Source organism: Canis lupus, chromosome 17, assembly GCF_048164855.1.
Source record: "Canis lupus baileyi chromosome 17, mCanLup2.hap1, whole genome shotgun sequence".
In the NCBI taxonomy this organism is placed as follows: Eukaryota; Metazoa; Chordata; class Mammalia; order Carnivora; family Canidae; genus Canis; species Canis lupus.
The window spans coordinates 7374518-7398834 of record NC_132854.1 but is presented as its reverse complement, the minus strand read 5'-3'; positions in this window follow the sequence as shown (position 1 = coordinate 7398834).

Below are 24317 nucleotides of genomic sequence, written 5' to 3'. Positions count from 1 at the left end.
CCTTTCTTAGATTATTTCTGCTCAACTTGTCACAGCTCCCACATAAAGTCCTGGTATTTCCCCTGCCTCATCTGGTGCTTTTGTCTCTTGTATTATGTACCGGTTTAAATATCTATTGCTGGTTTTTATTATCACCCCTTCTCAACCTGATTCAGTACCTCAGCGGTTTCAAACTTGCTATGTCTCAGGATCATGGGAATCAAGAAATGAGACAAATTAGAGAAGATATAGATGGGACCTACCATCCAGGATGTGCCTGGAACAACAGTGCTAACAGACTCAGATCTTGCCTGCTGTTAATTGCAGAATGCTTCTACTTAGATGGGTTGAACAGGCCTTAATGCTGGCTTTGATGTTGTAACTCTGTGGCATTATTACATTCAGCTACAGCTTTTGTTCAGTACTTACAAAATTGAGTATTTAGTCAAACTATTTTGCAATAAATCTAAGTGTGAGTTAAAGGATACTCTCATATATCACACTTAAATAAATGAGTTTCCTGTAATATCAACCTCACGACATCTTCTTCCCTGCTAAGTTTGAACTTGCTGGGACCATCACCCCTTCCTTCTTCCTTCTTTCTTTTTTTTAAATATTTTTTTTATTTATTCATGAGACAGAGAGAGAGAGAGAGAGAGAGAGAGAGAAGCAGAGACACAGGCAGAGGGAGAAGCAGGCCTCATGCAAGGAGCCTGATGTGGGACTTGATCCCAGGTCCGCAGGATCAGGCCCTGAGCTGAAGGCCGCGCTAAACTGCTGAGCCACCTGGGCTGCCCCTTCTTCTCTATTTCTACCTTTGGAATGGAAGTTTCTGTCCCATGCCTGTACCACCATTGTATTTTAGACACACAAAAGTTTCCAAGATTTTTGAGTTTCAAAAAGTATGAGTTTCACAAGCTCATAGCTGGAGAGAACTTTTGTCTGAGGGTTACTTGTGCCTTGAGTCTTACCCATATTTGATTTAGGTGGCATTTAGATGAGACTTGGGACTGTAAAGCTGATGTTGTAATGAATAGACTATGGGGATGTTGGGATAAAATGGGTATATTTTGCATATAAGAAGACCATAAAGTTTGAAGAGTTGGACTGGAATACTATGGACTAAATTGTGTCTCCTCAAAATTCATGTTGAAGTCCTAACCCTTAGGGTGACTTTATGTAAAGACAGGGTGTAGGAGGTGGCAAATATTAAATGAGTTCATACTCAGTTAACTTAATCCAACAGGCTGGTGCCCACAGTGGAAGGAAGAGACACCAGAACTCTCTCTCTCTTCCTGTGAGGACATATTGAGGTGACCATCTACACACCAGGAAAAGAACTCTCACCAGGAATCCAATAGCTAAGACCTTGCTTGTGGACCCCTAGCCTCCAGAATTGTGAGAAGTAAATTTCTGGTTGTTAACTCCCTTAGTCTATTTTGTTATGACAACTCTGAGCAGTTTAACACAATCCTCAACACTTCTCCATACCTTATACCCTTGACTTCTCAGAATCTTTTGAAATCCATGTTCTTCAATATTTTGTACTGTAAGTGTTATCAATATGTACAGTGTTTCCCTTTTTGAAAAACTGTGCATCCTTCAATGGTAATTCAAGTATCTATACTGTAAAGATACTGACAAGGTATGTGTTAGACAGCCAATAAACCTATTATTAGTTCCTTTATTCATTGTACATGTATTATGTATCTTCTACGTGTCAGCCACTGAGACAGACATTTCCTCTTGGTCCTCACAACAACCCATCAAGGAATTTGGTAGTGAGAAAAGACACATAGCTATTCAAACATAAGAGATGATGATATAATGAGAAAATAAAATTTTACCCCCCCCCCCTTTCTATTTATGAAGACAGGGGAAGGAAGAAGAAAAGAGAAGGCTAACATTTCTCAGTTCTAACCAGGACTCCTGATTACTCAGTGTGAAATCCATGGATTTTCATTCATGTAAAGCCAGGCCCAAATGGAATGTCAAATTGTTCTGCATAATAAAATTCAGGGAATGCAGTCCTTGGAAAAATTTAAAGTGAAATAACATAGGACAATAAAAAGCTGAGAGATTTGGCGGGGGGGATTTGAGAAAGGAGGGGTGGGATTCAAATAACAGTAAATAAGACTCTGGAATCTGCAAAGAAATGTGGCTGGTCAGGAATTCATAAAGGTGTTAAGTGAAAGACCTGTAATAAAAGAGTGTGTGATGAACAATTTTGTTTTTTTTTTTTTGTGTGTTGCTGTCATATTAACCCTAAAACCACCTCCTATGCTACATAAGTGGATTTCACAGAAACCAAAGGATATGAACTGTTCCCTTTTGTAGATTAGTATGAAGCAGAAAACTGACAGCAAGCCTATTACTTAGGTCCCAAACAACATTTCCATGGAACTGTAAGAGAGAGAGTTTAGTGGAATCTAGACATTGAAGTGGAATCTAGACATCCATTGTATGTGGAACCCCAGTGACTGAATGTTTCCTAAAGTTACCCTAACAAAGTACGACAGTCTGTGTGTCTGCAAAACAGAGATTTACTTTCTCACTGTTCTGGAGACTAGGAGTCCAAGCTCAAGATGTTGGCAGGGTCACTTTCTTCTGAGGGTGGTGAGACAGTCTGTCTAGAACTCTTTCTTTGGACTGTAGTTGGCTGTCTTCTCCTATGCCTTCATACCATCTTTCCTGCATGTGTCTAGCTGTTGTTTCCTATTTTGTAAGGACACCAATCATATTGATTTAGAGCCCATCCAGATGACTTCTTTCTAACTTCATTATCTGTTTAAGGATCCTATCTTCATCTGTGGTCACATTTTTAGGTACTAGAAATTAGAACCAACATAAGAATCTGGGGAGGGTACACAATTCAGCCCATAAGAGGGATTTACAGAAGATTTGAGATTGGTACGGTACTTTGTGTGGGAGGTAAGATAGAAATATTGAACTAATGTTTTTAATCTCAAAAAATAAGGCAGCTCATCAGATATCTAGGTTTCATAACCAATTTAACAATTTATAAAATGAGATTCAGGGATATTAAATATCTAACCTAAGACTCACAGCTTTCCTGTGGTAAGTCCAAAATTCAAACTTAAATATCTAACCCAGGGAATTGCAAAGACCATACCTTTTCAATCCATCTTTCTACCTTGGCCATACAAAAAAAGACATGGATGTATCCATTTCTAGTGTGATAAAGGAACATTAAAAAGTTTATTAAGCTAATATAACCTCTAGTTTTACTTAACTAAACTTTTTGAGCCAGAACAACTTATAATAAGAAACCATTTTATCATAGCAAGTTTATAGCAAGTTTTAGTTTTGATCTCATCTAAAATAAGCAGAGTTTACTCAAAAAAAGTGAGCAAAGGAACATCTGTGAGTAGCTATGTGTCTTGAATTCTTATCCATTGATAAAATGATAGAATTTTGAATATTAACCTTAAGACAAATTTCAAAATTTACAAAAAATAAATTTTCATATTATTTTCATTTTTATCTTAAGCACTGAGATTTATTATTGAAGACACCATAATGAAATGTAGGCCATGATAATATTCAGAATATTGGGATGTTTTCAAATCGCATGCATATCCCTCTTAAACAGCATGATAAAGTTCTGTTACTTAAACTACAAATAACAGAAAATCCAAATATGAGCTATGGATAAAAGTTACAACCTATAGAGAGACAAATGCATTTTAATAAAGTGAGATGAAGAACTTTTGTTTTAAGGAACTGAAATCTTGAACAATGATTCTTATGCTGAGTTACTTGGAATGCTAGCTGACAGTCTGTAGACTTTAAGGGGTATAAGAAGTCTCTGGCATCAATTATGTTTGGGAAATAAATGGATAAGGGATTTATTTACTGTAAAACTTATCAGGGGTCAAATAAACCAACATTTTTTAAAGTTTCCAAAAGTGTAATACAGTATAGGGCATGTCACCAATGTAGGTGATTATAGAATTCATACTTGAGGGTCATCCTGCAGGGAAAGAATTCTTCAGAATGCTCTTTTGGAAACGTTGTTTCAAATGCACCATTAGAATATTTTCAGACTCAATTTACTTCAACAGACATTTATTAAGGGCCTCTTATATTTAATATATTAGTTTGAAGGTGTAGGTTGAGGATAGGGTATTATGCTTACAAATACAAATAAGGTAGGTTATGTTAATGGTTTATTTATTAAGGGATTTATTTATTCCTTTATGTAACATTTATCAAGAAGAAATTATGAGCAATTTTTAAAGATTTTATTTATTTATTCATGAGAGACACACAGAGAGAGGCAAAGACATAGACAGAGGGAGAAGCAGGCTCCATAGAGGGGGCCCAATATGGGACTCGAACCTGGGACCCCAGGATCATGACCTAAGCCAAAGGCAGACGCTCAACTGCTGAGCCATCTAGATATCCTAATTATGAGCAATTAAACACCTCCTATCTTCCATATTCATAGAACAATACACTGAAAATGATTTGTCTCAGTGATTGATTTCAATCAAAAAGGAATTTATTGTAGAGAGATGGAGCTATTCTTTGTATAGTTTTAACATTAAATGTATACTAGTCCACTATTTTGTTATGATTGTCATAATATAAGACTGATGGAGATATTTATCTTTTACTAACTTATAACTACATGTGTTCATAAAAAGTAAAATTATGTGATGTGCAAAATATGTTTATATAGAATACTAAATTAAAATAATTTCTATATGGGGATTATTATCTCTCTTAATTAACTCAAATATTTAATAACACAGGGCATTACATTTTCTAAAACAGCCTACTCTAGAAGATTCATTTTAGAATCATCAAATAAAATTCCGGTAGGTAATCCACCCTGAAAAATGTTCTCAGGTCAGGCAACCTTTTAACAACAAATTGTGCAGAATATTTAGCTAATGACCCATCAACTATATTCCACTGGTTTGCATCATTTGAAAATCAGAAGTATTCACACACATTTAAGGATGTCATTTGCATCTTGAAATTGATGTAATAAAGTAGTTATATTAATTAGGGCTCTGTTCTAACTCAGCAATTGGGAAGGAAACTGAAACAAGAATCCACACCTGGTATGCACAAAGAAGCCAAGCAGAGCCAACAGCCACTGCCTCTAAACTGCTCTTATTTGAGTGGAAGTTGCCGTTCAAGAAAGAAGAGAAGCAGATGGATTCCCCGTGAGTGACAATGATGTCACTAGACCAAGTGACACTGTGGGAAAGATCAAGACTTTGGGGTGTAGAAAGCCTGGGCCCCTGTTCTATGCTTACCAACCACTATCTATGTAGCCTTGGTCAAGTCATTTAGTTTGTCTAAACATAAGAGTCACCATCTGAAAAATGACACGACGTCTACTTCATCGAGTGATAAAGACAAGCAAGGTCTCCTGTCTGTCCAGCGCCCAGCACAAAATATCACACTTGGCAAGCACTAAAGAGATGACTTTAAAAAAAAATATAAAAGACTCAGAAGTATTCTGGAAGAAGTCTCAAAATTGTTAGATTACCTTTTCTTCTCTTAATCATAGTAGAGACGACATAAAACTTATATGGTAGAAAACTTCCCTATACATCCTGCTTGAAATGTTACTATATATAAACTAGTTCACATAAACTATCGGACACTGTCCCCATACTTCAATGATTCTCAGGGGTTATCTGGCTGTCCATTGTCCTGTTTGTAGGTAGCAGAACAAAATACTCTGTAAAGGAAAATATTCTGGTCTCTGTACAACACGAAACCCTGTGTGCATATATGTAAAATATTTAGAGCACAAATATGCTCTATTGGTTCATGGCACAGCCAGAGAAGATCTAACGAAGATTTTCATCAAACAGCTTTATCATTTCAGCACCTTTTTTGTAAAGTAGGAATGAGCAAACCAAGAGTCAATTAGAGCCTACTCAAGCTACCCCAAATGATCTGTCAGTTTGGGATCATCTCTTCATTTCTGTGCATTTTTCATGCCTTGGAAGCAGCTTGTGAAAATCCTTTCTGATTGACAGCTATGAACTGTCAGAGGTATTAATGAGTATTCTATCATTCAGCTGCCAACAGACCCCATGTAAAAGAGTGATTGAAAACACCGTCTCGCATCAACTAACTAATGGCACATTTCGTTTTAAAATGGTCTTTCGCTAAAAGGATCTAAAGTATTCTTAAACTAGTAAGATGTGAGGAGGTGACTAGATTCTTCTTCATATCATGCTGATACCTGATACACAGTTTTAGTGCTAAGCATCATTGGAAATTCTTGCCTTTCTGAACACGCTGAAATTCAGAGTGCACACAGGCAAATCAGTTCGGAAATATATCTATTACTCGGAGAAGTTTCAAGTAAAATAAATGGCTTGTCTGTATCTACAATAACATCAGGAGGAAAATGTGTTTGATGTCTGAATTACTGGAATAAAAACTTAATTTTCTACTTTGGGCATGGAGACAAAATTTCAGAGGCTCATTTCAGAAATATATGTTATATATGTATATATATTTATACACACATATATGCATATGCTATTGTCTGAATCAGTCTTCAACAATCCTATGGAGAAAAGAACTGCTGGCCTTGATCCACTCTAATATTTATCTGAATGAAGCTCATAAGAAATAAAGATTTGGGTCATATTCCTGTGGGAGATCCAGAGCGAGCAGCAGAATGCCAGCATACTTGTACTTGGCAGAATGGATAAAAACGTGCATAAATTTACAACAAAACTATTTCCAGTTTGCACTGTAATATTTTCTCAGATTATTTACTTTTATTGCGCTATTTATTAGACTTACAATAGGGTTCTGTGGCCACGACGAAGTAATGGACAATGTCTAAGGAAACGGATAATGAGAATGAAGGTAACACACAGGTGCAGTCATGCAATCGAACCATTTATTAAGTTTATTAGCTTTTTTATTGCACACGCCCATACAAAAGCTACATTGAAATGAGTGGAAAGTCCTGGTGCAAGCGAACAGCAAAGAAATTTAATGTTAAGGATGCACTTTTATTTTTGAATTGCCCCATTGGAGAGTATATATAGACATAAAATATAGAATTTTACTTCTTCAAAATGAAAGCCAGAACCTGGAAATCGAATGAACTTACAAGGGTATTCTTGAATCGTGCTCAATTGAGCTCGAGCAAATTTCATTTTAAAATAAATACTATTTCATATTCACATTTGCTATTTCAGATACGTGACAAGAAGATATAGTTTATTTATTTATTTATTTCCTAATTTATTTCATGAAGTTAAAAAAAGTGTCAGGAATAATATTCTAAACTGACCTGTCTGACTAAATCAGTGTTCTGCGATGTACCACAAATGCCAAAGTGACAGAAAGGATGATTTTGAATGGCAGGGCGAGGGTGGCCTGGGGCAAAATATTGAAACCTGGTAGATATCTTTGTCCTCTTCACGCAACCCAATTAGTGCCACTTTTCTCCCTTCAAGCTGCTCTCTGACCTCCACCCCAGGTCCTTATTCTGGATTCTAGGTAAGCCTCTGTAAAATGTTAGAAGTTTCCTAACTAGTAAAGGTCTAACTTGAGCCTTTTATTAGTAGGAAGGTATCCAAATGTCAAGACTTTCTCTCCTAAAGGCACCTCTCTGAACGCCCATTGCAAATCCTGACCTGAATATTGAACCCTTTGCATGAGTCCGAATAAATGAAGACTGGATATGATATGTCTAAAAATGAACCCATCTTTGGTGCATAATAAAAATATGCTTTTCATAAGGAACCACTTCAAATATTGTGGTCCTAGCAGAGCATGAGGGACTAGTTCACAACTCAGGTCTCCGCCTGGAGTAGCTATAGAGTTGACCTGTAGTCTCCATAGTTCTTCTGTACAATTTAGTAGATGTACAGAGATGTTTAATGGAGAGAATTTATATTGAACTTCTCTACAGGCCAATCTGCTGCAATTGATTTCAAGTTATGCAATAGTTACATCATATTATTTACAATTTTGTTTGAGTTCTTGACTTTGTTTTCGTGTGATATTTTTTAGTTTGCTTCTGGTTTAGTTTTCTCTACAACAATCTATTGCATATCAACATTGTTTAGTGCGTATGTAATATACACAAATTCATCTTGATATAAACTGTATTTATGTGGAATAACTCTTGCTTGATTTGTAGCTCATTGTGTGTCGTGGAGAACTAACTCATCCATGTTTGCAGTTTAACCAACTACCTCTTCCCTAATTCTGATTCTCCAAGGTAGATCATAAAACAGATTTCATTCCTAAAGCATAAATACCTACTAAGTATTCCTGTGTATCTGGTAAAGAAGCTCCCCCCCCCATGGTATTATTTATCTTACTTCTGCTCTTCTCCTGTGGAATATTATTTATATTTTCTTTGCTTTCTTAATTGTGAGTAGACAAAGGGTGGAAAAATAATCATCTGATTGTTACAGAACCAGGGTGGCTGGCTGGCTGAGTTAGGGATTCTGGCTTTTAAAGTGAGGTACGTATTTTGCTGTTTGTGCAAAGGGACCAACTTCCATTTATATTCTCATGCATTTAAAAAAATGTTTCATTATAAACATAGTAGCTCACCAACTGATATGTGAAACGAGCACTCTAGACAGGCCAGGACCATTCACACAGAACTGTTAAAACAAATTCCATTGTTAATTACAACAGACTTGTCAGTTAGATTTAGTGAACATCTGCCCTACTGGGTCACTCAAAATCCATCCTTCATTATAGATTTAGCTGGTAGGACAGTTATCGTGAAACATAATGTTCTGTTTTGGTACCTCCTATGTTACTTACAGGAGTAAGGCAAGAGATGGCTGAAAAATTAAATGAAAATATTTTAATACCACATTGTTGAATCTGAAATATCTTATACCATTTGATTTCTTCCTAATTTTTAAAAGATGCACCATAAATGCTTGACAAATACAAAAAAACACAAGGAAATTGCATTAATTTAACCTGAAGGTGGAGGAAGGGGCCCATGAGCCAAAGAATGCCACAAAGGTCTCTAGAAGCTGGGAATGATCCCCTACCCCACATCTGGCAAAGCAATGGACCTCAGCCCTACAATCACAGGGAACTAAAGTCTTTCAACACCTTGAATGACCTAGAAGCAAATTTGCTGCTAGAGTTTTCAGAGAGGAATATAGCCCTGACAACACATGATGTCTTGATGTTGGCTTTAAAAACCCAGAGTAGAGAAACAGTTGAGCCCCAGTATGCCTGGACTTATTATCCTCAGGATGGTGAGGAAATAAATAGGTGTTTTAAGAAACTCATTTATAGTAACATGTTAAGGCATCAATGGAAAACTAATGCATATATTATATTTTGAATTCAATTAAATATCTGTGAAAAATTACTTTCCTTTTTGTTACACCTACAGAAGAGGTGCTTATATTTCACATTGGCACACAAAATCTAAAATATTTACCATCTGGTTCCTTGTAGAAAAGTTTGCCAACTCCTGCTCTAGATTGTGTATTTTTAATAATATATGTAATGATTCTCTTAATGTTGAAATGTTCAGTTTTCCATGCCCCATTCTAGTTCACTACACTTGAATTTCTCTCCACACACACACTGGAAGTCCTATGAAGAGAAACTGGCAATTCTTCGGGGACATTTAGACTCAAAAATAGTTTACTAACTTGGGGCCTTTGTTGCTATTTACATACGATATTTAAGCTCAACACAGCTACTAAGGTGAGACATATTAGCAAGCTAATTTTAGCTTCACAGATGATGGGGGGCCTATGGATAATTGGTTGGGTTAACACTGATAACACCTTTCCTAGGTACACCATAGTCTCAGGGCAGTGTTTTACCCACTGTAGGCTTTTAGGTGGCAAAAGGCACTCATGTTATTTTTAATATGCATATCTTATCTTAGATAAGCACTTATTAAGCCTGAGAAAAAGACCCATTAATCCCGATGATGTATAACTGAGTATTTTAAGAGTTATAAGAAAGTAGAAAAATGAAAGTCAAATCAATAAAAGACAAATAACTAAAAAGTACAAAACAAACAGCAAGAGAAAGAAAATTTCAAGAAAATTACTGAATTTTAATACATTTAGCCAATCAGAAAAATATCAACTAAAGACACAACTTTAACAACCTAATTCTTAGAATTTTATATTATTAGTTTTTCAAGAATTAATATACTTTCTGAAAAGTAAAGATGAGATAATTGGCTTTAGATTCAGATCTCCTGAGGGGAGGTCCTGGCTCTACAATATATTAGTTTTCTTACTACCAACAAGTTATATTATCTCTCTCTTGGTGTTAGTTTCCTTGCCTAAAAAAATAAATATAGAATATTCCTTAATTCATAAGGTATTTAACATAATTATTTACTTTTCCACATGCAATGTAACTAGCCTATCTCCTGATGCAGAATGGAATTTTTTAAATACCACTGTCATCACCATCAAACCTGCAACCAAATGACCACCATGACACAACCAACTGCTCAGCCCCATTCCCTTCTCAAGACAGTTTACTACAGGGTATAAGAGTGCATGCTCAGAATCCCAGCTGTTCAAATCCCAGTGCTCCCGCCTGCCAACTATCACTGTGTTCCCTCCATTTTAAGTTTCTGTACAATTGAAAGTAGGAGTGACATTGTAGGATCATCGATAGGATTCAAGGGGTTGATAAATAGTTCTTAGAACAATGTCTGCAACAAAATAAGTATTTGTTTTCACTCACTTAAATGCCTACTCTGTACGAGTCAAATTCCCAATTTTCAATTTCCACATACGTATGTTTATATAAACCTTACAAACATCACTTTCATTAGGTATATGCCCCTGTTCAATATGATTACTAATAATCAAAAACTTTCTTGTGGTGTTAAGATCTCTGGCATACAAGCAAACTAGACACTGTTAACATAAAATTCTTTGGAACACTTTTCTAAAAATTGCTAAGAAGATATGGACATAAACTCTAATCTTGGAAAAGAAGAAAAAAAAGTAGAAGGGCGGTGGAGGGGAAAACGTTAAACTCTAATCTTGGAAAAGAAGGAAAAAAAAGATATGGACAGCCTTCTACCCATGTAAAACTATGTAAGTCATGTAGTCATGCTTCTCAAATTAAGTTCCAAGTATTAGGGATTTTTGACAGCTGAGCTATAATATTTTGCATACCTTCCTGTTGCTCTACACTTTATCTAGATAACTGCCAGGCTACCTACTATCCCGTCCATCTCACCATTCTATTATCTTAGAAAAGACTGTGCACAGAAGCTTTTGGGAAAAGAGAAGACCCATGAATTTAGCAGTGACAGTGAGGGAATAGTCTGCATGCCTGGAACCTGACCAGCAGACTGTTGACTTAATTATGGCATACCACAGAGCCAACATTTTAAAGCTGTGAGAGATGGAGATTTTTCACACTTATTTATTTATTTTTACCCTGTCACCTTAATCTGCACAAATAAATCATTTAAACTATTAATGCTAGGACAAGTATTACCATTATTACGGTCCTCTGTGTGATCATTTCATTAACTAGCATAAACCTGGATTAAGCAAAATAATTTTAGCTCATTTTAGAAGTTTTAAAAACTTCATCCAACTTTGTATTTAATTCCTGAGCATAGGGCTATGAAAGATAGATATATTGGGGGGAAAACAAGAAAATTCAAGATACATATTTCTTGCCAAATATTCTTAAACTTCACTTTGCTTAAATTTTTGCCTGGGATTCACAAGCAAATTTGATTACCTTCACTTTTGACTTCCATTAGTAAATGCAGTAAAAAGCAAGGTTTGGGCAAATTTTTTCAAGATTGAAACCATTTGAGCATTTATGAACTTAAGAGAGATATTAAAATATTGCTGAAACAATTAAATCCAAATGGACTTAATGAGGGATAAGAAGGGATAAACATACATATTTCCACATTGACTTTCAGCTCCTTTATACCAGAGTCCTTTCCCATCATTGAAATATCTCAAATAGATCCAGACTTTTCCAGTCACCCCCAATCTTATAACTATCCTAATTTCAAGCATTAAAAGTCCTGTTCAGTCTAAAGTGGAATCATCTATCATTCATCCTTTTCAAAACGTAGCTCCCTCAGACCTTGCTCTGACTTGCTACAGGAACCTAGAGAAGAGAAAAGGGGTTGGAAGGGGGTCCCAGATCCTGGTTCTGGTCCTCTTTACATCTTGTGCTGTTCGGCTCTAGCCCTGGGGCAGCTGTGTGAGTGGAGACAAGCTGGAGTTGAGGTGGCAGTTGGAGTCATGAATTCCAATTATAGTCTTTCTGATTGGCTTTTTGAGTTCCTCCTTCTGAGGACACTCCATTGTCCCATTATCAGGCACTAACTGCTTGCAATACCTCCTTCTTTTCCTGCTCTGGCTGGCCCAGCAGTACGCTGTCAGGGTCATATAGCATGGTGGTCAAACCTCTTCCATAAGATCACTACAGAAGAACTCCAAGCTTGGTTTCCTTCTGCATTAGCACCAAAACCAAGAGGAAACTCAGTGCCTCCTGGAGCTAGGAGTCCAGGATGCTCACAGGGCATCTCTGCTTTTCCTCAAGAGTGGCTGTGGCCACCTTATAGCAGGTGCTCCCTTGAGATGAACACAGACAACAATCTTTGTGCCTGATCCTCCAGGGAAACCATGTGTGTGTGTGTGTGTGTGTGTGTGTGTGTGTGTGTTCTTCAACTACTTCCTAGGAAGCTTCCTTCACTTGCCTTGAAGCAGAAGAGGACTTCCTGCTCCAAACTGTACAAAAAATATTTAGATAAACTCAGGGCTCTGCTGACTGGTCACACAAACATTTCTCACCAGACATCCTCCATTATGGCTGTGAGTTTCCTTCCAACACAGGCTGGAGTAGAGGAGATGCTCTCAGTGGCAGGATCAGTTTCTTGCCACCAGTAGACAATTTCGAATAGGTGGTTTCATCACTTTCAGAGATGTCTGAGCAGTCTTTAGGATGTGAAAGCTCTAAAACTCATTCTTCTCTGCAGATTTTGAAATAAGAAAAGTCCCATTTAACATTCTGTTAAGTTGTTTTATTTTCTAAAGTGTTTATTCTATGATTTCTACAGATTTCAAATAAAAAGGGCATGCCATAAATATAGGATAGATCTTAAAAAAAAAAAACTACATGGAAAATCAGAAACACCATAGGCAATAGAAAGGAGAAGTCTACTTCGTGAAGGAAATATCCACATTCTTATCCTACCATAAACTCAGAAGGCTTAATAATTTTGGAATCTCTTTTCTGGGAATTGTCTGTCTCTCATACTATATATAAGATCCATGAGGGCAGATTCCTTTTTCACTGTTGAATCACTACATCTAAAGTAGTGTTTAGAAATGAATGTTTGACAATTGAACAATTGAAGGAATCAATGAATGTCTACTTGTAAGTGAATAGCCACATAATTGACTAAAGCGTATTTTAATACATTTTATCAAGTCTTTTAATTTTTAAAATGTTTTCAGTAAGGACTTCAGAAAATAAAAGGAAGATAGAAATGTGTTAAAAATTTCTCTGATACTGTCATTGTTCAGTGCAACAGTAAAGTATTGATTTAATTTTGTCATTATAACACTTAATATGCAGGTTACAATTTTCCATTATAATCACTAAAAGAATAGAAAGAGTGTAAAACTTTCAAACTAATGGAGGAAAAAAAAAGGGATAGGAAAATTGAATCAAAAAGAAAAAAAAAGACAACTAGAAGAAGACAGATAACATAGAAAATAAAGTAGCATAATTAAATTAAAATGTCAACAATCTTGATCAACACAGAGATACTAATTTCTACATTTAAAAACCACTGATTATATACTTGAATTATAAAAAAGAAATTAGCTATCTCAGGTACACATGAAAATCCCAAAACAAAGTAACACACAAAATTCCAAATAAAAGCAAATAAGTACCAAGTAAATACTACCAAGAGAAAACTGGTATATAAATGCCCATAAAAATGGACTATGTGCTTAAAATGCATTACTAGGCATAGGTAGGGTGCTACTTCTCACAATTTTAATAGCATACAAGTTATCAGGAAGATATGGAAAATCAAAAATGGATGCGCTTACTAATAAAAGTTCAAAATATGAAAGAGTTAAATTGACAGAACTACATAGATATATTGATGAATCTATATATGAAAAGAGTAGCACTCCACTCTGCAGCAAATAAAAACATTCAAATGTATAGATGACTCAAATAACACAATCACCTTAAGATCCATACATGTGTATTTTATGGAGACAGAGATACACGCATTATATATACATATACATATCTATTATTACATCCAGTAACTGAAGAATATATCATTTATTTTTTTCACAAGAGTAATTTATAAAATTTGCCAATTACTAGGTCCCAACAATAAACCCCACAACTTTTAAAGAGCTGGCTATGTCAATTAAGGTAAAAGTCAACAAAACATCTTTGCAAAAATATTGCAAAAATATATTTGAAAAATAAAAATACATATAGCCCCACAGAGGATAGTAAATGGAAATAAATGACCTCCAATTCTGCTCAACAGATAGATATATTTAAGAGTGAGCCCCTAAAGTAGTTACAGAATTACTTATATAGTGTGCTTCTACATATATTATTTTAAAAAGTTTTAAAAGTACAGCTTATGGTAAAACTGTGAATAAAGCCATAATGAATACAGAACTGTGCAGCAGAAGGAAGGTGATGAGGAAGAGGGACGCAGGTACTTCAAAATTCTTTGTAATATTATGTAATGTTCCATTCCTTAACCAAGGTTCTGGTCAATAAGTGTTCACCACATTAATCCTTTAAGCCACACATATATTATGTTAAATCATACAAAATGCCCTTTCTGTAGGTCAGATACAGTGGACTATAGGCTGTTTTGTATGGCTTGACCTAATCTATTACATGTGTTCTTTTGATTAACTGATGCTGACCACATGCTAGAATATAAAGAAAAGACGGTTTGTGAAATGGGATGTTCACACTTTCTTGCAGTAGTGTGATGATCTCTAGTGTAATGGCCCATATAGAACTATGAATCAATTTTTCATGGGAACGGGGATATTCTATTTATTCCACTGCATTTTATTTTGCATTTCCTTATATGTTTAAAATATAAATTTAGAAAAGATATTTTGTCCAATTGGGAAAAAAAAAAAGTACTTGATGAGAGTATGAAAGATTCTCTTTCAGGGTCACTTTCAGCCATGTGATGATAATGACTCTCAGCCACTTTCATAGGCTGGTGATAGCAGGAAGCTCTGATTTAAACACAGAGATCCAGACACTTATAAATTTTATGTTTGTCTTGCAGAGGCCTCAGTCCACCTGTTCTTTTTAAATCCAATGACAACATCAAATTTGTCTGCTAAAGTGTTCACAAAAGCCATCTGGTTTTAAAGTTTCCAAATTGTACCAAAGGCAGTTTTAAGCATTGCTGGGTATAAAAGCCTTTTAACTAGGGAAATGGTGGATATTGAATTCAATCTAGGTCATCTACTTGGATAAAATTGAATACGCTTATAACTCCTAATATTAGTCATTTGCAATCTAACGTTATCTCTGTAGGTAGCATGACAAATATTCATAGGGATCCTGGGCTTTGTTTTAGTATTATTAGGGAGATTGGTTTACTTTATTTTTCTTCCCTTTGGGTACAAATAATGCATATTAATTTCACATAAATAGCTTAGGTAATTTCTTTTCCTTGATTTAAGACACTGGCTCTTACTTGAACACTACTCCCATTTACGTTCCTACAAAACACATGACTGATTGTTAGGTTCTGTTCCTCTTGTCCTTTGGCCAAATCCTTGACATAATTTGGCCAAATATTCTTTTCTCTGACACCTTCTGGTCTCCTTCCCATTTTTTCTATTTATGTCTCATTTCTTTGTCACCCTCTCTCCTCTTTCCTGTTCACTCATTCCTCATTTGGCTTAGCATCCAGGACCCATCAAAAATGTATTGCCCTTGTCTGAAAATCTCCTAAAATTCTACATCTATGAATTTTAATATCTTTTCCAGAGGGCTGGAAGCCCAGGTCAGGTCCATATAATCCAAATGAATGAGCAGCTCAAAAAAAAAAAAAAAAAAAAAATCAAAAAGTTAGCTCTTCATCTGTTTTTTAGTCTTGGCAGCATATTTGGTAAGGAATAGTCTGATTTGTTAGAAGTCAAAATTATGGAGGGACCTGGATGGCTCGGTCACTTAAGGGTCAGACTCTTGGTTTTGGCTCAAGTCATGATCTCAGGATTGTGGGATCGAACCCTGCATTGGGTTCCACCATGCTGGTTGTGGAGTCTGTTTAAGATTCTCTCTCTCTCTCTCTCTCTCTCTCTCTCCCTCTGCACCCTCCCACCCCCACTTGTGTGCTTGCTCTTTCTCCCTCAAAAAAAAATATATATATATACATACATATAGGGAATGAAAACTTCAGCCAACCTAATTGTTAGTGAGAGCAGATCAAATATGAAGAGAAGCAGAAATCAGAGAAGTGAGAGTTAGGGTTCCAACTACCGCTCAGGCAATCCACTCAGAATGTAGAGCAGCCATAGATCCACCAGTGGGGCAGCAGTGTGCTAGAACTCCATAACACAATGGCTTCTACAATTTCACCCGGCACTTTCCATCAACCCCAGAACATATGTCATTAAAGCAGGATTGTAGAAACTGCTCACAGCTAGATGCCTCACCCAACCATGCTTTTTCTATGAAATAGATAATTTATTTAATACTACTCTAATTCATGAGACTCACAAGCATGTAGGTTATTACTCCTATACAATCCCCAAACACCCAAACACACACACCTTCTGGTTGGAATGAGGACATACATGTAGGGGAAATAAAGCAGGTGTGTACCACTAGTATAGCAGCAATAAGGAGACACAAAAACCTTGGAAAAACACTATAGTGAAGTACATGAATTTCTGTTCTGCAATGTGCCTTTCTTTTGCAAAAATCTGGGCCTTGCATTTGAGTTTTGGTGTAAAGTATGAATTTTGGGAATCCTCCCTTAAGCTCTAGGTGCCCTGTATCCTTAATTGAGGGAAGTAATTTAGGCATATTTTTAAACTTAATCCAGTGGAATGTGTTTGCTGCTACTCAACCATAAGTCTACTAAGTATTCAATTTCAGACAGGAGTTTTATTAATGTGTGCTTCTTAGCACCTCTGACAACTTCATAAATAAGACTTAGAAGTTGAAAAAAAAATTGACCTTAGACCATAAGAAATGACTAGCAGTTAGTTAGAAATGGAAAACAGGTTCCACTGTTTCTAACAAACACAAGTTTTTCAATAGACACCATCATAGCAAGCATCAGATCTAAGGCACATTTTTGAAATGAGCATTTATTTTGTATTTGAATAATATTTTCTTTTAAATATTCAAGTATAATTGACATCCAGCATTGTATTAGTTTCAGGTGTCCAACATAATATTTCCACATTTGTGGGGATTGTCAAAAGATCAGCCATTAAGTTTGTTTACCACCTGTCACCATACAGAATTACAACTTTTTCTCATTATGATAAGAATTTTTAAGATTGATTTTCTTAGCACTTTTCAAATTTGCAATATAATATTACAGTCCCCATGCTGTACCTTACATCCTCATTACTTATTTATTTTATAGCTAGAAGTTTGTAATTCTCGAATACCTGAAATCATTTCGCCCACCTGCCCGCAGCTCCCCTCTCTTCTGGCAACTGCCAATCTGTTCTCTGCATCTAAACAAATGAATAGTATTTCTTTAAATGTCATTCTTCATTAGCTGGAACAGAAATAGCTCATTCCCTTAATTGTTTATTTACAGCTAGAGTTCTCTATATTTTTGTCTGTGGAATTAACTATTTTTTCATTACCCAGAAGATCAAAACTGTGGTGGTAAGTCCTGTACCTCTGAAAGTTTTTTATCTTGATATACTGGGTGTGTTTAATTATATTCTTGAAAAACAGTTAATGTGTTTATTGAGACATTTTCAACTGGTGACCATTTTAAGTTATTGTCTAAGGTTTTCTATTTTGATAACTCTCTATATTAAAAATATGGTCTGTCTCAGAAAACTTTGAAAAATCCTAATGATGATAAGAAATGCAGTGTTGGTGGTCAATTGTGCCCTCCCTTCTTTCACTTTGAGGGTCTAGGTCAAATCTCCTTAGAGCCTGGCTGGGGACCCACAAAAAGGGCAAGAGTCCAGCTAGAGAGAGAGAGAGACTGTGAGGACTCTCAAGGATGCCTGTTATTTCTATTATTTCTATCCCAAGAAGATAGTATCACAGAATGTCCCAAAGATTCTCAAACCTGCAGAGAAAACCGCTTAGCCTCAGAGTGTAAGGATGAGAAATGAGGGACATTTTATATTTCTTCTTTCTCAGGAGATTATAATGAATTTTCGTCCCTTGGTTCTGAACTTTTATTCATTCATTTTACTTCCTCAGGAAATTATCAGAGGGCATGATATTCCTTGCAAGGCTTTCCAATCACTTAAGAGAACAGTGGTAGTGTCAGCATACTCACGACTATACCATACATGCATCCTTGTGATATACTCACAAGCATTTCTTATAACCGCTATATTCTCAGCAGAACGATTGATCTTAGAAATACAGTGATTTCTGCAACTCAATTGACAGAGCAAGAAAGATAATCATGTGATTTACTAGATCATAATTGAAGTAAGAGTCAAACATTTCAGGATCTTAGGAATAAAAAAGCCAAAGATTTATACGATCTGAAGAGAAACCAGACGATAGCGATTAGTTTTGGTTCTTGTGACTTATTGTTATTCCAGACTATTAGAACACTGTCTTCTCTTATCATTTATCCCGGAATTCTTACCATTGGTTTTTACTCACATCATCCTCTCTTCATCAAAATCAAATCTGAATGTTTTTGACATTTAACCCTATTCCTCAAAGACAATGGTAACTCATGAGTGTTTGAGTTTGCCAGTTCTTGCTGCTTTCCAAAAGAGTCCAATTCAACAATATTGGTGACTTTTTTTTTTTTTTGAAGCTTCCCTATTCTCAATAATTTAAAATCCAGTGACCTAGATCTCAACTAATTTTGTAAATTTGCTTGGAATTTTTTCATTTTTTTTTTAAAGAGGAACTATAGGAGGCATAAAAAAGGAAAGGTAAAGGGACAAGGCAACATGTAATGTTGAAGATAGGATACAAATAAGAAGTACAGGATAACCATAGATGGGAAAAAGAAACAATGTTTCCTGTAAGAAAGATGGTGACAAGATTTCTTAGAAAAAGGTAAATCTGTGGCAGGGGGTGGGCAGTTGAATGAATTTATACCTCATAGCCTCCGTCTCAGATAAAGTAGAGGCTATCCAGAATAGAAAAGGGAACCAGGACATCAAACTTTCTCTCATCTTCTAGCCTCTTTGTTTCTATTTTATTTCATTGGCCTCCCTGTCCAGCCAGTGAACCATGTTCAGTCATCAGTGTTTCCTCCCTGGGTGACTGTCCTCATCCCTAGTTTCCACGCTAGTGGCTAACCTCTGAGGCATGAAGAGAAAGCAGGGAAAATTGCTGATTTTGTCCACTCTAAATATCACCTTAAGGGATTTGCACAGATGTGCAAACATGGACCATCCACTGCTGCATGCAATTTCTTTTATTCATTTAATTGGTCATTAGGCAAGAAGTTTAGTGGCTTCAAAATGGCCTCTATAACTGAGTATACATTGTTTAGCATGGTATTCAAACTCCAACAAATTGCATTATTTTTGTCTACCACTCCCACTTGTGAAGGAAATTATTATTATTTTTTAAGATATTATTTATTTATTTGTGAGAGACACACAGAGAGAGAAAGAGACACAGGCAGAGGGAGAAGCAGGCTCCATGCAGGGAGCCTGACATGGGACCTTATCTGAAGTCTCCAGGATCACGCCCTGGGCTGAAGGCGGTGCTAAACCACTGAGCCACCTGGGCTACCCTGAAGGAAATTATTGATCTTAAGCTTCTGCAGAGAGTTACCTCACCTGACCTTGCCTTACTGCTCATTGCGGAGTATGTGATATGGGAGTGGAATAGAGGTTTTCATGGGGACAGCCTGTGGAGAGTCCTGAATGGTTTTTTTTTTTTTTTTTTTTTTGAGCTTGAGTTAAGTGACTTCACTGAGGCTCAATTTCCTCCACTATCAAAAATATATAATAATAGGGATAACCGTGTCCCTACTAAACAGTATACCCTGACATATAGTACGTACCCTGCAAGTATAAACTGAGATTATGATTGCTAATCTAGTTATATTCTCTTTTTTTTGAGATTTGAACAGGAAATGCTCATCAAGGGAGAGAGTTTGCAGCAAGGTAAGTTTTAAAAGATGTGTACATTGACTTCAAAGAAAGAAGTAAGGAAGAAGAAGAAAATATGAGTTAGGAAAATATAGATATAAGATATATGATAAAGAGAAAGGAAAAAATGGAGAGACACAGTAAGAGGCAGACTTAAGATGGAAAGTGAATGTCCCAAGCTCACCAGTATTGATATGCAAACTGTTTCAGTTCTCCTGAAGTTCAGCTGGATAATTTGTTTGTAGGTACCTGGAATACAATGAGATCCATTTCCCTTATTAAAGAAAACATTATATGGACTAGGTTTACTTGAATCAGTTCCCTGTTAATAAAAGAACTCAGATAAATGTCAGTCTTACCTGCAAATATTTCTCTTCTTATACTTCAGGCTGTGTTTTTAATGTTCCCCGAGCACATCTCCAAGACTGCAAATGTAATTGGAAATACTGAACATACAAAACAGTGATGCCTCATAGGCACCATTATTTCTTTTGGGAGTCCTCAGTGGAGATTATGATACCTTGTGAACAGGAATGGATGGAAGCAGGGGAGAGAAAGATGTTCACGAGTACTTGGCCAGAAATGATAGTGCATGTCAACCCTCTTGGGGCATCAAAAACTAAGGTGAGAAATTTGCAGAAGGCTGAAATATACAGATGAATTATAGCATGCCATGGTATATGCACCACATATTTTATCATTCAACAGATAAGATACTCTTATTGAAAGCCTAAAAGCTTCCCTTTCTATGGCATTTGTGAAAAATCCTGAACCAGAATGTGATTGTAGGTACTGTTGATTTTTTGAGTAAAGCCCTATGCCACAAGAGTTGATGTAGATGTCTACCTTTAATCCAGTTATTTCAGAGTGACGATTAGGGAATTGACCCAAAATATGGATGGTTAGGGCAGTTGGGACTAAAACTGAGAATTATCGCAAGTCTTAGTACATGGCATGGACAGTTAGACAAGGGGAAATATATCTATTATAAATCATTTAGTTGTATAAGTACAATCTTAGTGGTAGATAAAGATGCAATGGTAGCAAAAGAAAAAAAATGATCCAATTGGAGGGAAAAATGCAATGGGACAAAATGAGAGCTTATTAGAAAACAAATCAGCAGAGATCTAGGCCAAGGTTACAGGCTGGGAGTCATTCAGTGTATGGACAGTAAACAAAAATACAGAAGGGCTTGAAGTTAACAAAGAAGACTATAAATTGTTTTTGTTTTTTAAAAGGAGAAATGTGGTCTTTTATGCAGTTGGCATGATAATGTTAGGAGAGTAATTTCAAGGATATGAGGTAGAGAAATAGATAAATTATTTTTTTAAAAGACCCCTAAGAAGGTAAGAAGTTAGATCTGAAACACAGATGGGGAATTGGTCTTAGAAAAAAAAAAAAGAGCTAATTTTCCATCCTTGTTGTCACAAGAAAAAAAGAGAATGTACATTTGAGGGCAGGTATAGCTACTTGAAATTATATATATGAAAAATATGTATATATTGCATATATAATACATATATAATGCAGACCTCTCTTTTCTTTGATAAAGTAGATGCTATCTCTCTTTTCTTTTTTTCTTCCTTAAGATTTATGTGTTTTAGAGAGAGAAAGAGAGAGCAAGCAAGTAAGGAAGGGGCAAAAGTAGAGAACATCCAAGCAGACTCCTGCTGAGCATAGAGCCCTATGTGGGGCTTGATCTCATGATCCGTGAGATCATGACCTGAGCCAAAACCAAGAGTCAGACACTTAGCTGACTATGCCACTCAGGTGCCCCAGCAGCTGGTATTTTTCAAAGAAAATCATGCCGGTATATTGTCTATCACATGGTATTCTTTAGAAGAGATGTTGACATTTCTTCACTGAGACATGAGGTCTTTTTCTTCCCTGAAAACAGAACTGGGGCTATGGCAACAGGAGGAGAGTTCTGTTGTAGAAAGAAGAGCCTGCCTTAGGTGGAAATAGCTAGACTCATCATCTTGTACAGTTACTGACTCAAGGCTTCCCTAAGATGAATGTGATCCACCTAGAAATTTGGGGAAAGCCTTAAGGAAGCAAATAGCTGAAGATTATCACTTAGCCACATTCTTTATGGTCTTTTGGGAAACACGTCTTTTCTGGAAGTGGGATGTGAGTAGTGTGCCTAGATGGCTACCACAGTTCTTCCCTTGGGCCATGCTGATCCACTTCTCCATACAGCTTTGGGAGCAACTCCTTCAAAGTCATACTGGGACTTTCTTCCTATTGGTGGATAAGACTTGGAAAAGAAAGGCAAATAGACAAACTACAGCCCCCTTTGCTCCATTTGCTCTTAGGAATACAAATGCTACTCATTGTTTCTCTCCTCTGCTCTCATTCCAAATCCCCCTTGCCCCAGCTATTACTAACCCTGTTAATTTGATGACTACTTGGCGGTATGGCTCCATCCCTCATTCATGATAGCTCTGAGGCTGACCGCTAAAGAATGTCTCCTGAGTGCCACATATATTTTCACCTATCTCCGTTGTACAGTAACAGCCAAACCTTCTCCAGATGACCAGGGCTAATTACCCCTGACAAGATAGTAACTCTCCCACTTGCCACCTGGTCCTATGAACATCAGATGCCCAATGTCCAGGTAACAGCTGTGTGCATACTTCAATGGGAACTGTGCTTTGTTACTCAGACCCTTTGTTACAGTATCACCTCCTGTAATTTGAGGACTAGGATCTCTTACCCTGCAGAGATAAAGTAAGTCAATGTCCCCCAATAGGTTAATGAGAGCCATTGTAAGTAAGACCACTTCTCCTCGGTCCTCAGACTCAAGCATAATTCTTAGTTGGAATATATAGACATAAAGAAAACTTTTTCTTAATGTATCTTGAGAATGGCACCCTGTCTCATAGAATATTGCCTCTGGTGAGTGCTTCAGCTGTACCATCTGTAGGTCATCCCAATGCTCTATGACACTTTTGGATGGCATTTCCACAGCAAGCTGCTACGGCAAGCTTTTGGATGTTGTATAGTTAATGTAACCAGTGACTCCCATGATTGTGAGCTCTCTCTGACACCCTCTTCACATTGTAAAATGCTTTCCTTAATTGGAGGTCAAGTCACATGTGATTTCATGCCTATAGATTGTGCATTCCACAGTATTCTAGTCGGTGGTCCTAGCCGAAGGTCTTATGCACAGGAAAAACCATTGCACATACAGAGAAGAGAATAGAAGGAAGGAGTTTTTAGCTATAGGTTGTGATATGGAATATCCTTTTGCATGTTGGAATGATAGGGAAATGGTGTTCTTCAGGCATGAAAAGATGTGTTTTTATATATGGGGAAAGCTATGTACAAAGCCATTGGGCTATGACAGGGTCTATACCTTCCAATATCAAAGAGAGATTCAGTGTGGTAGCTGAGGCAAATGGTGGTTGATGAGACTGGGAATATAAAATAAACCAAACTGCATGATGCTCTTGTGTCAAACTAAGAAAGATGGCTTTATATTATTACTGCATCTCCCAAAGGAAATAATTAGCAATTCTAGGACGTTTTTCATATAGCTTCGCATCCTGTAACAGTTAACAGTTTGTAACTTAGTTATTCTTGCATGAATAAATGTATTAGTGAATGTTTTCACACTCAATAATAGTACTAACAAATTTCATGCATGTCCAAGTGAGAAGGGATAAAGGACTCTATCTATTTATTATACAAAAGTGGTATTTCCACTTTGTTATGATAATGTAGATATTAAAAATGAATATGAGAGTAACTAAAACAGGAAATTCTGTATTAAGAGACAAAATTGCTTGTAAAAACATATATACTATATTATCATTCACCATGGATTGGACCAATCAATAAGAAAATAATAAAACAAGCTTTTCCAGACAAGCAGCAAACAGTCTACTTCATAATGACTTCATTTTTTTTTCTGTTTGGCAAATGTTATTCAGATTGCAAATCTAGAGTATAAAGAGGATATATTTTATGAGTACTAGATATTAATAGCATTATTGTTATCGCTTTGCT